The sequence below is a fragment of the Odocoileus virginianus genome, chromosome 20, assembly GCF_023699985.2.
Source record: "Odocoileus virginianus isolate 20LAN1187 ecotype Illinois chromosome 20, Ovbor_1.2, whole genome shotgun sequence".
Classification (NCBI taxonomy): domain Eukaryota; kingdom Metazoa; phylum Chordata; class Mammalia; order Artiodactyla; family Cervidae; genus Odocoileus; species Odocoileus virginianus.
The window spans coordinates 2,114,586-2,127,082 of NC_069693.1; positions in this window are offsets into that span (position 1 = coordinate 2,114,586).

The following is a 12,497-nucleotide window of genomic DNA, read 5'->3' on the forward strand; positions in this document are numbered from 1 at the left end:
CGGGTCTCTGTTGCCCTGATGGGATTTTCTCTGCTTGCGGGGGGCAGGCTTCTCACTGCGGCGGCTTCTCTGGTTGCAAAGCGTGGGCTCCAGTCACACAGGCTCAGTGATCGTGGTGCTTGGTTGCTCCGAGGCACGTGGGCTCCTCTCCTGCCTGGGATCGAACCCATGTCTCCTGCATCAGCAAGCAGATTCTTATCCACTGTACCACCAAGGAAGCCCCAGGAGCTGATTCTTCTGATGGACTTGCTATGGGATGTGAGAGAAAGAACAGAAGGTGGACCGGTGGGTCTAGGTCCTGGGCAGCTGGGATGTGAGATCCTACCATGGGAATGATGCAGGAGATGCAGGCTGAGTGGGTGGCAGCAGACACCAGCGGCTTCCACTTGCATTTCTTATGCTGAGATGCCCAAGTGGAGATGTCAGAGAGGAAAATCTTGGGGCCTTCCCTGGCAGTCTGGTGGTTAAGGGCCCATGCTCCCACTGCAGGGGACAAGGGTTCGATTCCTGGGCAGGGAACTTCCACACTTGGTGCAGTGAGGCCAAGGAAACCTTAGGTTAATACGAAAGGGATGTTGATATTTTCAAGGAGAGGGTGCAAATTAAGTAACACGGAATGTTTCACTGCGTTTGACTACATTAGGGAAATTGATCCCAGAAGTGTTCCACTGTGCATTTTCTTGTGTGCCAGGACACCGTGATTAACACGTCCAAATAAATAAAGCCCTGCAGATGATAAAATTTAGCACTGTCAGTTCCCAAGATTTGGATGGAAACTGGGTGGAGGGTTGAAAGCCGGGAAAATTTGCTGAAACAGGTGGGTATTGAGACAAAATGAATGATGGTAAACAGATGTCTCCAGGAGACTGTCCACAGCTTGGCGTCTTAGAGAAACCTTCCCCACTCTTAATTACACGGGGATGTATATCATTCATGGAGCCCGGCCCGGCCTTTAGCTCAGTGGAAAATTCCGCTGACAATCTGCAAGCTGTCTCTCCTGGCCATGCGCGGACGGTAAGCAGCCCTGCTGCTTTTCCTGCCAGAGCACAAGATATCTATGCTGTTATTCTCCTCACGTCGTCCCCAGTAATGTGCCTCCGATCCCTGCTCCCCTTTCCCCTGCCCCCAGCTGCCCGCGCCGCCTGCATGTATTTCCTGGGTGATCATCGCAGCCACCCCGCGCGCTCCGTGTCCGGGCTGGCCCTGCGTCAGTGAACGCTGCCGGAGGCGCCACGTTGCCCGAGCTGACGTCCCAGCAGTCTTGCCTTCTTTGCCCCCTGCTCTCGAAGCCCTGCGCCCAGGCCCGCTGCAGGTCCCACCAAGTCCGCTTCCGCTTCTCCCACTGTCTACGGACGTCTCAAAAATACTGGGCACGGAAAAAGAAAATTAACCTGGAGAGAACACTGTGTGCACGTTTCTCTCCTCGGGGCCAGATGGCCATCAGTGAGGCCCGCCTGCGTGTTAGTCTGGGTTCTCTGCAGAGGCGGGACCTTTACGGAAGATACGTCCATACTGTGCGGTGCTGTGCTAAGTCGCTGCAGTCGGACCGACTCTTTGTCCGCTCTTGGACTGTAGCTCGCCAGGCAGCTCTGCGCTTTCACTGCCTTGGCTTCTGTGCAGTCCCTGCCCGGGGAACTAAGATCCCACAAGCCATGTGGCAAAAAAAAAAAAAAAAAAAAAAAAGGCTAGACACATGACATTAAATAACGTTTGAATCAAAAGAAGAAAAAACAAACTTCCCCTTCAGTATCTGTAGGCTCATCACAGCACAGAAAGGATAACACCTTAGTTTGCTTCCGGAGTCTTTGCTGTTCAGTCGTGTCCGACTCTTGGCGACCCCACGGACTGCAGCATGCCAGGCCTCCCTGTCCATCACCAACTCCCGGAGTTCACTTAAACTGTCGTCCATCGAGTCGGTGATGCCATCCAACCATCTCATCCTCTGTCGTCCCCTTCTCCTGCCCTCAATCTTGCCCAGCATCAGGGTCTTTTTCAGTGAGTCCACACTTCACATCAGGTGGCTAAAGTATTGGAGCTTCAGCTTCAGCATCAGTCCTTCCAATGAATACTCAGGGTTGATTTCTCTTAGAATGGACTGGTTTGATCTCCTTGCAGTCCAAGGGACTCTCAAGAGCCCTCACACACCACCAGAACTTGAAAGTATCAACACTGAATGTCTTCAGCGAATATTATTCACCAGCATCTCCTTTGAGCAAAAAAACACACAAACAAACAAACAAAAGCAAGTCTTCGGCTCAAAACCTTGGCTGGCAATTGCATCTAACTAATGTCAAGCAACATCATTTGTGTGTGTTTTCCTTGTATGTTTATTTTCATCTTCCACGATGAGAGAAAATGGTGCTTCCATTCAGGGTCATGATTTAAAATTCCCTTTAAAGGGAGTTTATAGTTCAGGTATAACAGAGAGCAATTTAAAAGGAAAAAAAAAAGTATTGTGTCCAGTATTATCACAAAGATTCCGATGTGGCAAAGTCCGTCAATGTGGAACATAAAGGACTGTATTTTTGTTTTCAAAAATGTCTTAACATTAAGTGGTTTCGGCTGCCCCGGGTCTTCGGTGCTGTGTGCGCACTTCCCTGCAGCGGCTTCCCGTGTGGAGCGCAGTCTCTGGGTGCACAGGCTTCAGGAGCTGCAGGAGGTGTGCTCAGTAGCTGTGGCACGCAGGCCCTAGAACAGGCGGGCTTCAGTAGTCGCGGCTCGAGGACTCAGTTGCTTCACGGCACGTGGAGTCTTCCCAGACCAGGAATTGGCCCCTGCATTAGCAGGTGGATTCTTAACCACCAGGGAAGTCCTAAAGGGCTGTATTTTTGAAAGGTCTCTGCCCACCAGTCTATTTTCCACACTCATATCTGAAGAGGCCTTTCTAGAATGCAAATCTAGCCACATCACTTCTCAGGATAAAACCTAATTTTTCCCCAGGGAACCTTCCTACACTTGTGGGAATGTAAATTGGCCGCAGCTACTATGGAAACAGTATGGTGGTTCCTCAAAAAACTAAAAATAGAGTTGCCATAGAATCCTATGCTCTCACTCCTGGGTATATATCCAGATAAAACTCTAATTCAAAAATATACATGCACCCCGGTGTTCACAGAAGCACTATTTACAATAGCTAAGACATGGAAGCAACCTAGATATACACCAACAGATGAATGGATAAAGAAGATATGTACACATATGATGGAATATTACTCAACCATAAAAAAGAATGAAATAACGCCATATGCAGCATAGATGAACTGAGACATCATCACAGTAAGTAAAATAAGTCAGATAGAGAAAAACAAATATCATTTGATATCACTTACATGAGAAACCTAAAAAATGATACAAATGAATTTATCTATGAGGCAGAAACAGAGTCACAGACATAGACAGCAGACTGTGGTTGCCAAGGTGACGGGGGAGACAGGCAGAGGGTGGAGCAGGGCTGAGATTTGCAGATGTAAACTAGTACGTACAGGATGGATAAGCAAGAAGGGCCTACTGTAGAGCATAGGGAACTCTAGCCAATATCCTGGGATAAACCACCATGGAAAAGATCATGAAAAAGAATATAAATATAGGAATGGCTACCCGCTCCGGTATTCTTGCCTGGAGAATTCCATGGACAAAAGAGCCTGGTGGGTTGCAGTCCACGGAGTTGCAAAGAGTTGGACATGACTGAGCATAAAACAAATGAATATCACACACGCACACACACACACACGTTAGTCACTCAGTCTGTCCGTGGGCTCCTCTGTCCATGGCATTTCCCAGGCAAGAATACTGGAGTGGGTAGCCATTCCCTTCTCCATGGGATTTTCCTGACCCAGGAATCAAACCCAGGTCTCCTGCACTGCAGGCAGATTCTTTACTCTCTGAGCCACCAGGAAAGCCCCTATGTGTATATCTGACTCCCATATGTATACACTTTGCCGTACAGCAGAAATTAATACAACATTGTAAGTGAACTATACTTCAATAAAATAAAATTTAAAAAACCCTCTTTACCCAAACATGACTTATCAAAGAGCAAAGCAAGCACTCAGATTCTGGTTTCCAAATGCCATTCTCCACTAAAGGGACCCAGCACTGCCTGGAGAAATGGCTGACTCTGAAGCTGGGCAAGAAAAACAGAAGATAAGCCCAGGATATCTTGCGCCTAAAAGTTACGGGAGGACTGAAAAAAAAAAAAAAGTCAAAAGGACACAGATGCAAACTTGAAGGGAGTTTCACTATCAAAGCTGGAACAGTTCCAGGAAAACAATAAACTCTGATGGTAACAAATGATATCCCACAACTAAAGACAGAATTCATAAATCAAGACTGAGTCAATAAACATGGAAGAAAGGAAAGCACAGAGCTGGTGGGCGGTGAGCCCCACTTCCTGGTTCCCTGATGTCCGTTTTCCTGCTATAAACTCCTGCAGTGGGAGAGGTGGGTGAGCTCCTGGGGCCTCTTTTATGAGGACCCTAAACCCATCATGAAGTTTTTTCTCCCAAGACCTATGCATTTCCAAGAGGCCCAACTCCTGATACGGTCCCACTGAGGATTCGGTCTCTCTTTTTCTTTTTTTCATTTTCACCAAGAACTTTACTGAACTCACCATTTTGTTTCACTACTTTCTGTCATTTTTCATTTGTTGTTTAGTCACTAAGTCATGTCCGACTCTTTTGTAACCCCATGGACTATAGCCCACCAGGCTCCTCTGTCCATGGGATTTCCCAGGCAAGAATACTGGGGTGGGTTGCCATTTCCTTCTCCAGGGAGATTAGGGCTAATCTATGAATTCTGGGGAGACACAAACGTTCAGTCTACAGCATTGAACTAAGACATCAGCTCATCCACCAGTCACCCAGGGATGTGAGAGAGGTAGCCCATGTGTATAGATATTATTTATATTCTTTGCATATTGTCTATTTTATAATTACTATCTAATGTAATATTGCGTTGGCCAAAAAGTTTGAGTTTTTCCCTAAGATTGTATGGAAAAATCTGAAGGAACTTTTTAGCCAAGTCAATATATTGTATCAAATTATATATATTTATATATATGCTCCTTTCTGCCGTTCTAACACAAATTGTAGCAGCCCTTCATACCATTACCCACCTTGCTTTCATTTCACTGTATATTTTGCTTTTTCAATTTCTAAAGGACGCCTTTATGATTTTGCCCAGCATCACTGAACTCCATCGAATGCAGTCCTCAGAATTTATGTAGCCAGCCCCTCTCTTGAAGAATATTGAGTTTGCTTCGGGCTATGCTACAATAAGAGCTGGAGTTTGTAAAAATGTACGTTTTCTATGACCAAGCTGAGGGATGAAGCAGGAATAATTCATATGGTTCGATTTCCCTGGCTGATTAGACTCGCCCACACTCTGGGTATTTCAGGTTATCTACATGCGTGGGTGTTTGTCATCATCTCTGAATTCTTTGTTGTCTGTTCTGTTTGGGATTCTGACATAAATTCTGGCTGAGAATAAACATTTCAAGTTTATTCCCCACCTAAACCTCTACTTGGCTCCAAAACCACTGCAGACGGTGACTGGAGCCATGAAATTAAAGGACGCTTGCTCCTTGGAAAAAACCTAGACATGAAAAGCCTAGACAGCATATTGAAAAGCAGAGACATCACTTTGCTGACAAAGGTCCATATAGTCAAAGCTGTGGTTTTCTGAGTAGTCATGTATGGGTGTGAGAACTGGACCATGAGGAAGGCTGTGTGCAGCATAATTGATGCTGTTGAGCGGTGGTGTGGAGAGGACTCCTGAGAGTCCCCTTGACTGCAAGGAGATCAAGCCAGTCACTCCTAAAGGGTATCAACTCTGAATGTTCACCAGAAGGACTGAGGCTGGAGCTGAAGCTCCAATACTTTGGCCACCTGATGCGAAGAACTGACTCACTGGAAAAGACCCTGATGCTGGGAAAGATTGAAGGCAGGAGGAGAAGGGGACGACAGAGGATGAGATGGTTGGATGGCTTCACTAATTCGATGGAGATGAGTTTGAGCCAGCTCCGGGAGCTGGCGATGGACAGGGAGGCCTGGCGTGCTGCAGTCCATGGGGTCGCAGACAGTCGGACACGCCTGAGTGGCTGAACAAGAACAAAACCTCTACACAAACTCCTCTCTCTGAACTGCCATCGTCTTCTTAGGCTCAAACTTTAGAGCCATAATGACCATGCTTCTTTTTTAAAACCCATTCTGTGAAAAGGCCCATAATCATTAGAGGAAAACACGGACAGTTTATACAGTGTCACAGGGAAAAAAAACAAGCAAACATTTGCTCTAGCAGATGTTCAGCCCTTTGTCCCTCACACCATCTGCTTCCCCTCCTGAAGCACCGAGTTTCTGAGTTTCCCCAGCCCTCCAGAGTCCCATGGGGAGGCACCTGTCCCCAGATCCTGAACTCTGATGAACCACGGCCGCCTCTCAAAATCCACAAAAGTCCATTTCTGAATGAGCGGACAAAGCCCACCGCCCCGCCACCCCGCCCTCCCCCGCGGACCCTGTAAGCCATGTCGTTTGGCTCATGAGTCGCGGTGGAGCCTTTGGCGTCTTTCAAACCCTTGTCGGCTTCGTGGGGGTACTTGGGTGCTAATGGGTACCAGAAAGCAGGTGCGGAGCATCTTCTGAAAGAAGGCCGAGTGGAACCCTCATGCTGAGGTTTGTCAGGGGGAGAGAGACACTTGAAGCTTTTGAAGCCCAGTCTGCATTCGGCATAGTCAGGCCTTGTCTCACAATTATCACATTCAAGTGTGCACAATGTCCCGGGCACTCAATCACCGTGTGTCCGAGGAAGAATGGGACACGGCTGAATGGTCGGCAGAGATAAGACGTCTGTCGCCGGCACCTCCAGCAGCTGCTTAATGGTGGAGGCTGTTATTTCTTTAAGTCAGCAGCAGGTTGCACGGCCCATTTCATCTCTGCCCTTCTGCAAAAACCCCACTCGAGGAGACACTGCTAACAAGCGCTAAAGGTAACGTGGGCGGGGGAGGGATCCCGGGACCGAGCCCTCCCCACAGCCCCCATCACACCATCCCCAAGTCCAGGCTGTTCGAGGCCGACTAGACTATTCCTCGGCCCCTCAAGGGTACTCGACTGACAGGAGCGGTGGAGACGGTTGCCATGGGGACCACCGCTGGAGTGAGAGATGCGCAGGGGTGAGGAGGAGCGGCGGGAGGCCTAGAGACTGGAATTTTCCAGTCCCTCGCATCACGTGATGTGCGGGTGCTGAGCCGAGTCTAGACAGAGGGCGGCCTGTCAATAAATATCTGTATTGATTATCTGCGAAGGAGTCAATTAATATCTGTATCTATTATTTGAGAATTTGTATGAGACACAGATAAATATCGATGGCGCTAGAGGTAGAGAATCCGCCTGCCAATGCAGGAGCCGCAGGAGACAGGGGTTCGATCCCTGGGTGGGAAAGATCCCCTGGAGGAGGAAATGGCAACCCGCTCCCGGATTCTTGCCTGAAAAGTCCCATGGACAAAGGGGACTGGAGGGCTACAGTCCCTGGGGTCGCAAACAGTCAGGCACGACTGAACCGGAAAGAGAAAAGGCATGAGATACAGAAAAATATTGGTATCTGTTCTTTGGGGAAACACAGGGTCTTTAGTGCTTGGCTTGGCCTCTCTGAAGTCTCACTTTACTTCGCTCAAAAGGGAATAATCATCATTCCAGGCTACTGGGGGATGCAGTCTGGTTTCCCAGGCCTTACTAGTCAGCTGTACCTTGAGGATCACCTGTGCAGGTGAAAGGCAAACTCAGGGGTACTCTCCAGACTTTCTAAAGCAAAACACCTTGTCCGAGCATTCACCCACCTTCCCACCTGTCCTTCATTTCCTCTTACCCTGATAATTTTCTTCCCATCTGTGTTTTCCAACATGGCAGCTGTAAGCCACTGTTGCTATTTCAGTGCCTGGAACATATCTAGTCCCCCCGAGACAGGCTGTAATTGTGAACTACACATTGGATTTTTAAAAAACCTAGAAGCAAAAAAATTAAAACATTTCATCGATCTTTTTTATTTTTTACATCAGTGTTATTGGTTCGAATGGCAATATTTTATATTGGGTTCAAAAAACCTACTGTTAAGATTACTTCCGCCTATGTCTCTTTATCTCTTTTTTTTAACGTGACTATTGGAAAATTGGACACTTGTCGCTTCTATTGTGTTTCCACCATGCAGTTTTATTGTCTGAAATAATGTGCTGATTTATTTCTTACTCATTTGCTTTCTGCATCCTCACTTGATGGTGAACATTCAGTGAAAGACCTTGTCTGTCTTGTTGATCCTGTATTAAATATACACATCTGGCCCTTAGGAGATATATTTTTAATGACTTGAAATCTCAAGGAGATATTTCAGAAGAGGGAAGATCTTTGAATGTCAGAAAGTCACAGAGGAAAATTCTCTGTCATTAATCTTTACAGCTAAACCTGGACTTCATCTGATGTGTTAACTTTGGGTGCTGGAGAAACTAGGAATTTTTAATATTAGGAGGGCTGTGGGGGGGCAGGTGTCTGAAATTGTCCCAGGAGAATAGTTTGGACTTGGGGTTTAGAGGAAAATTCACGCAAAGTCTATCCATTCATCAACAGAGATAACTGGCCTACCTTCTCTTGTAAATTCCCTGATCACTCCCCCTGACCAAAGTCACCCCTGACCTGTCACTCTGTGGCTTACCTCAATATTTTATTCTCCAGAGAATGTAATACTATCATAGATTCTAACATATTGTGAAATGAAAGTGCCTCCTGCTATATTAACAAACAAGAACTGTCACAGCCATCAGGGACTTCTGGCCCCCACATGTGAATGACCGTTCCCCAAATTGTGAACCAGCGGATCCTGCCACCCCCGCGGTGATTGCTGAGGAGATGGGGAATGCAAGAAGCCAGGTGGACAAGGATACAGGACTGGCCCCAGACAGCTGAGGTGCGTAAGGAAGGAATGAATGCAGGGAGCCCAGAGCCGTGCATCTTCCTGCCCATCGAAGGCTAAATTCCTTAACTTGATACCTGCTCTTTGATGTTCAGCTGCCCGCTCCCTTTCTTGCAAACTTGCATGTATCCTGACTCCCCTCCTGCCTCCTTGGAGCAGTTTTCTCAGAGCTACTGAAGTTGTCTCCCGGGCTTGGAATCGTAAACACTCCCACCCAAAAAAATAACTCTCTGCTTTCAGGTTGTGACTATACTTTTTTAGTTGACTATATATGCACATATGTGTGTCATATATGTGTATATACTTACATATTATTTATATATGTGCTTTACATGTATTATGCATATGCATGCACGCTCATTCTTAGTTGTGTCCAACTCTTTGTGACCGCATGGGCTGTAGCCCACCAGGCTCTTCTGTCCATGGAATTTTCCAGGCGATAATACTGGAGTGGATTGCCATTTCCTATTCCAGATTTCCAGACTTAGGGATTGAACCCATATTTCTTGTGTCTCTTGTATTGGCAGGCGGATTCTTTACCACTGCGCCATGTGGGAGTCCCTATATTGTTTATATGTGCACATATTATTTATATATAAATATTATGTATAGCAAATAAACAAATTATTTATGATAAATAATATATGCACTAATCATACATGTATTACTGTTATGTATTGTTTGTATATTACATTTATTATTTATATATAAATAAAAGTGTGCTTGTATTTACATATATATATTTGTATTTACTGGATCTTCAAATAGGAAGCCAACTCGTCTGAAAATGAAAACTCTGTTTTAGGCGACCACCACCTAGAACAGCGTCTGGCAAACAGCAGTCACTCTATAAACATTTGTCGAACGAATGAATCAGTCAAATAACTGATTATCGGCGAGAACAAAGGCTGTTTATGTCATTGGTGCCAGAGGCTGCAACAGACACCTATGACTTTCACTCGGGTCTTCAGGTTCCCCCACCCCTCCTGCAAAGACGCCATTTAAGAGGTGCCCATTTAAAATTGTGGCCTTATCAAAAGGCAGAATCCCCGATCCCAGGCAGGGATCCAGGAAGCCCGTGTGTTCTTCCCCCAGACCTCGCCCTTCTGCTCGACAGCTCTGGTATCCATTACTTTGCTCTGGTCCTTAAGAGCACTGGCGGGGTCTCAGGGAGGCAGGCAGGCTCTGTTGCCATAGAAACTGCAGCCGAGGTGATGGGGACAAGGCTGAGAGCCACTTAGCGGATGGAACTTTCCAGACTGCGTGGGGGTTACAGTTCCAGCCTGCCATACGAACCGATTCCCAATAAATATTTGGCGGGGTGGGAGGGGGGAGAGTTTGAACAAAAATACGGGATTATGGGAAAGTGACGTCACCTTTCTGAGGCAGTTTTCTCATCTAAAAGTGGGGAGATATATATATTTTTTTCTGGATCCTTGGAGTGTGTGCAGATTATAATAGATGCTGTTTGTAAATCACTCGGCGCCGTGCCTGTCGTAATGTAGCCAGGATTTAAACAAAAAACTATGTTCCAGGATTCACCTGCGTCAGAATGGGGAAGCGATGGAGAGAGAAGTAATTAAACACCCAGAGTCCTGGGCTGCCCTTAGACCAACGAAATAAGAACTCAGCCCCCAGCTCCCTCCCCTCCCCTACTCAGAGTCCGGCTTTATTTTATGCATATCATCTGAGCTTACCTTCACCTGAGATTACCTTCTTCATTTCTTTTCTTTCCCCTAGTTTTATTGAGGCATAATTATGAGATGTTTTGATATATGTATATGTTGGGAAATGACCACAATCAAGTTATGGACACACCCCTTACCTCACAGTTACAACTTTGTGTGTGTCTGTGGTGAGCGAATTTAGGATCAACTCTCTTAGCACTTGTCAGGTACACAATTTGTACACTTTCATAATGACTCAGACAGTAAAGAATCTGCCTGCGATGTGGGTTCAATTCCTGGGTTGGGAAGATCACAGATGGAGAAGGGACTGTCTGGAGACAGTTATCCATGCCAGTATTCCCTCTGGGAGAACCCCACGGACAGAGGAGCCTGGCAGGCCACAGTCCATGGGGTCAGGAAGAGTTGGACATGACTGAGTGACTAACACACACACAGTCATATGAACTGCAGTCCCCAGGTTGTACATTAAATCTGCAGAACTTATTCCTGCATAACTGAAACTTCCGCCCCTGTGACCCCCATCTCCCTATTGCCCTGGTCAGTTTGTCCGACTCTCTGCGACCCCATGGACTGCAGCACGCCAGGCCTCCCTGTCCGTCACCAACTCTCGGAGCTTGCTCAAACTCATGTCCATGAGTCGGTGATGCCATCCAACCATCTCATCCTCTGTTTTCCCCTTTTCCTCTCGCCTTCAATCTTTCCCAGCATCAGGACCTTTTTTTTTCCTTCCCTAACCCTGTTTTTAATTTGCCCTAATTAACTCTTTTCTTGGTGTGCTGCAGTCCATGGGGTCGCAAAGAGTGGGACATGACTGAGTGACTGAACTGAGCCCTTTTCCTATTTTATCATCTGCACCCCCCACGCCCTCAATCTTTCCCAGCGTCAGGTCCTTTTTTCTAAAATTTGCCCTAACCCTTTTCCTGTTTATTCCTCCCCCACCCCGCGCTACTGAGTGAGATCCCCTCCGTGGGATGGAGACCGTCTGTCTCGGTCTCCCCCCGCACCCCTGGCCCACCCCAGCGCCTGCACTCAGCAGGTGCCCCACTATCCTGCACGTAGATGTGTGGAGGCATCAACGCGTTGTTCAGTGGGAGGAGAGGCGTCTGAAAGGCAGACGACTTAGGAAATGGAGAGCGGGCCAGAGGACGCGTTTGTGGGGGGATAAACCGTTAAGGGAGGCGGGCTGGGGGGTGGGTGGGGGGGCCTCGGTGTTCAGATGAGGGGAGGCCTTGCTGCCTGACCCTGGGACTGCGGGCAGGAGAGCTGAAGGGGGAGAGAAGCCTCGGGGGCATCTCTTCCCACGGAGAGGAGCCCTCGCCCAAGCTCCCAGACACTGGGAGACGCGAGGTCCCAGCTCAGAGTCGCGGGAGGGTGACGCAGGGAGGGAAGAAGGTGGGCTGGGGCTTGTGCGCAGTGTACAGCTCAGAGCGGTCTTCATTTCCATAAGGATCGTGATCTATCCTCTCCCTCTCCTTTGCTTTATTTTATTTTTTGTAGTTTATAAATATTTATTGCATTGATGAGTTTATTTTTTGAATTTTATTTTATTTTTATATTGCAGTGGTTTTTGCCATACATTGACACGAATCAGCCTCTCCTTGTTTTAAAATAAGGGTCTGAAATGATGCCATGTGCAGCAACTGGACGGACCTGGAGATGATCATACTAAGTGAAGTACAGTCAGACAGACAAAAGGAATATCCTGTGATATTACTTACACGTGGACTCTAAACAAAATGATGCAAGTGAACTTATTTACAAAGCAGAAACACCCGCAGACTTGGAGAATGAACTTATGGTTGTTTGGGAGGGGCGAGTGGGAGGGAAGGGAAGGTTAGGGAGTTTGGGATGGACAAG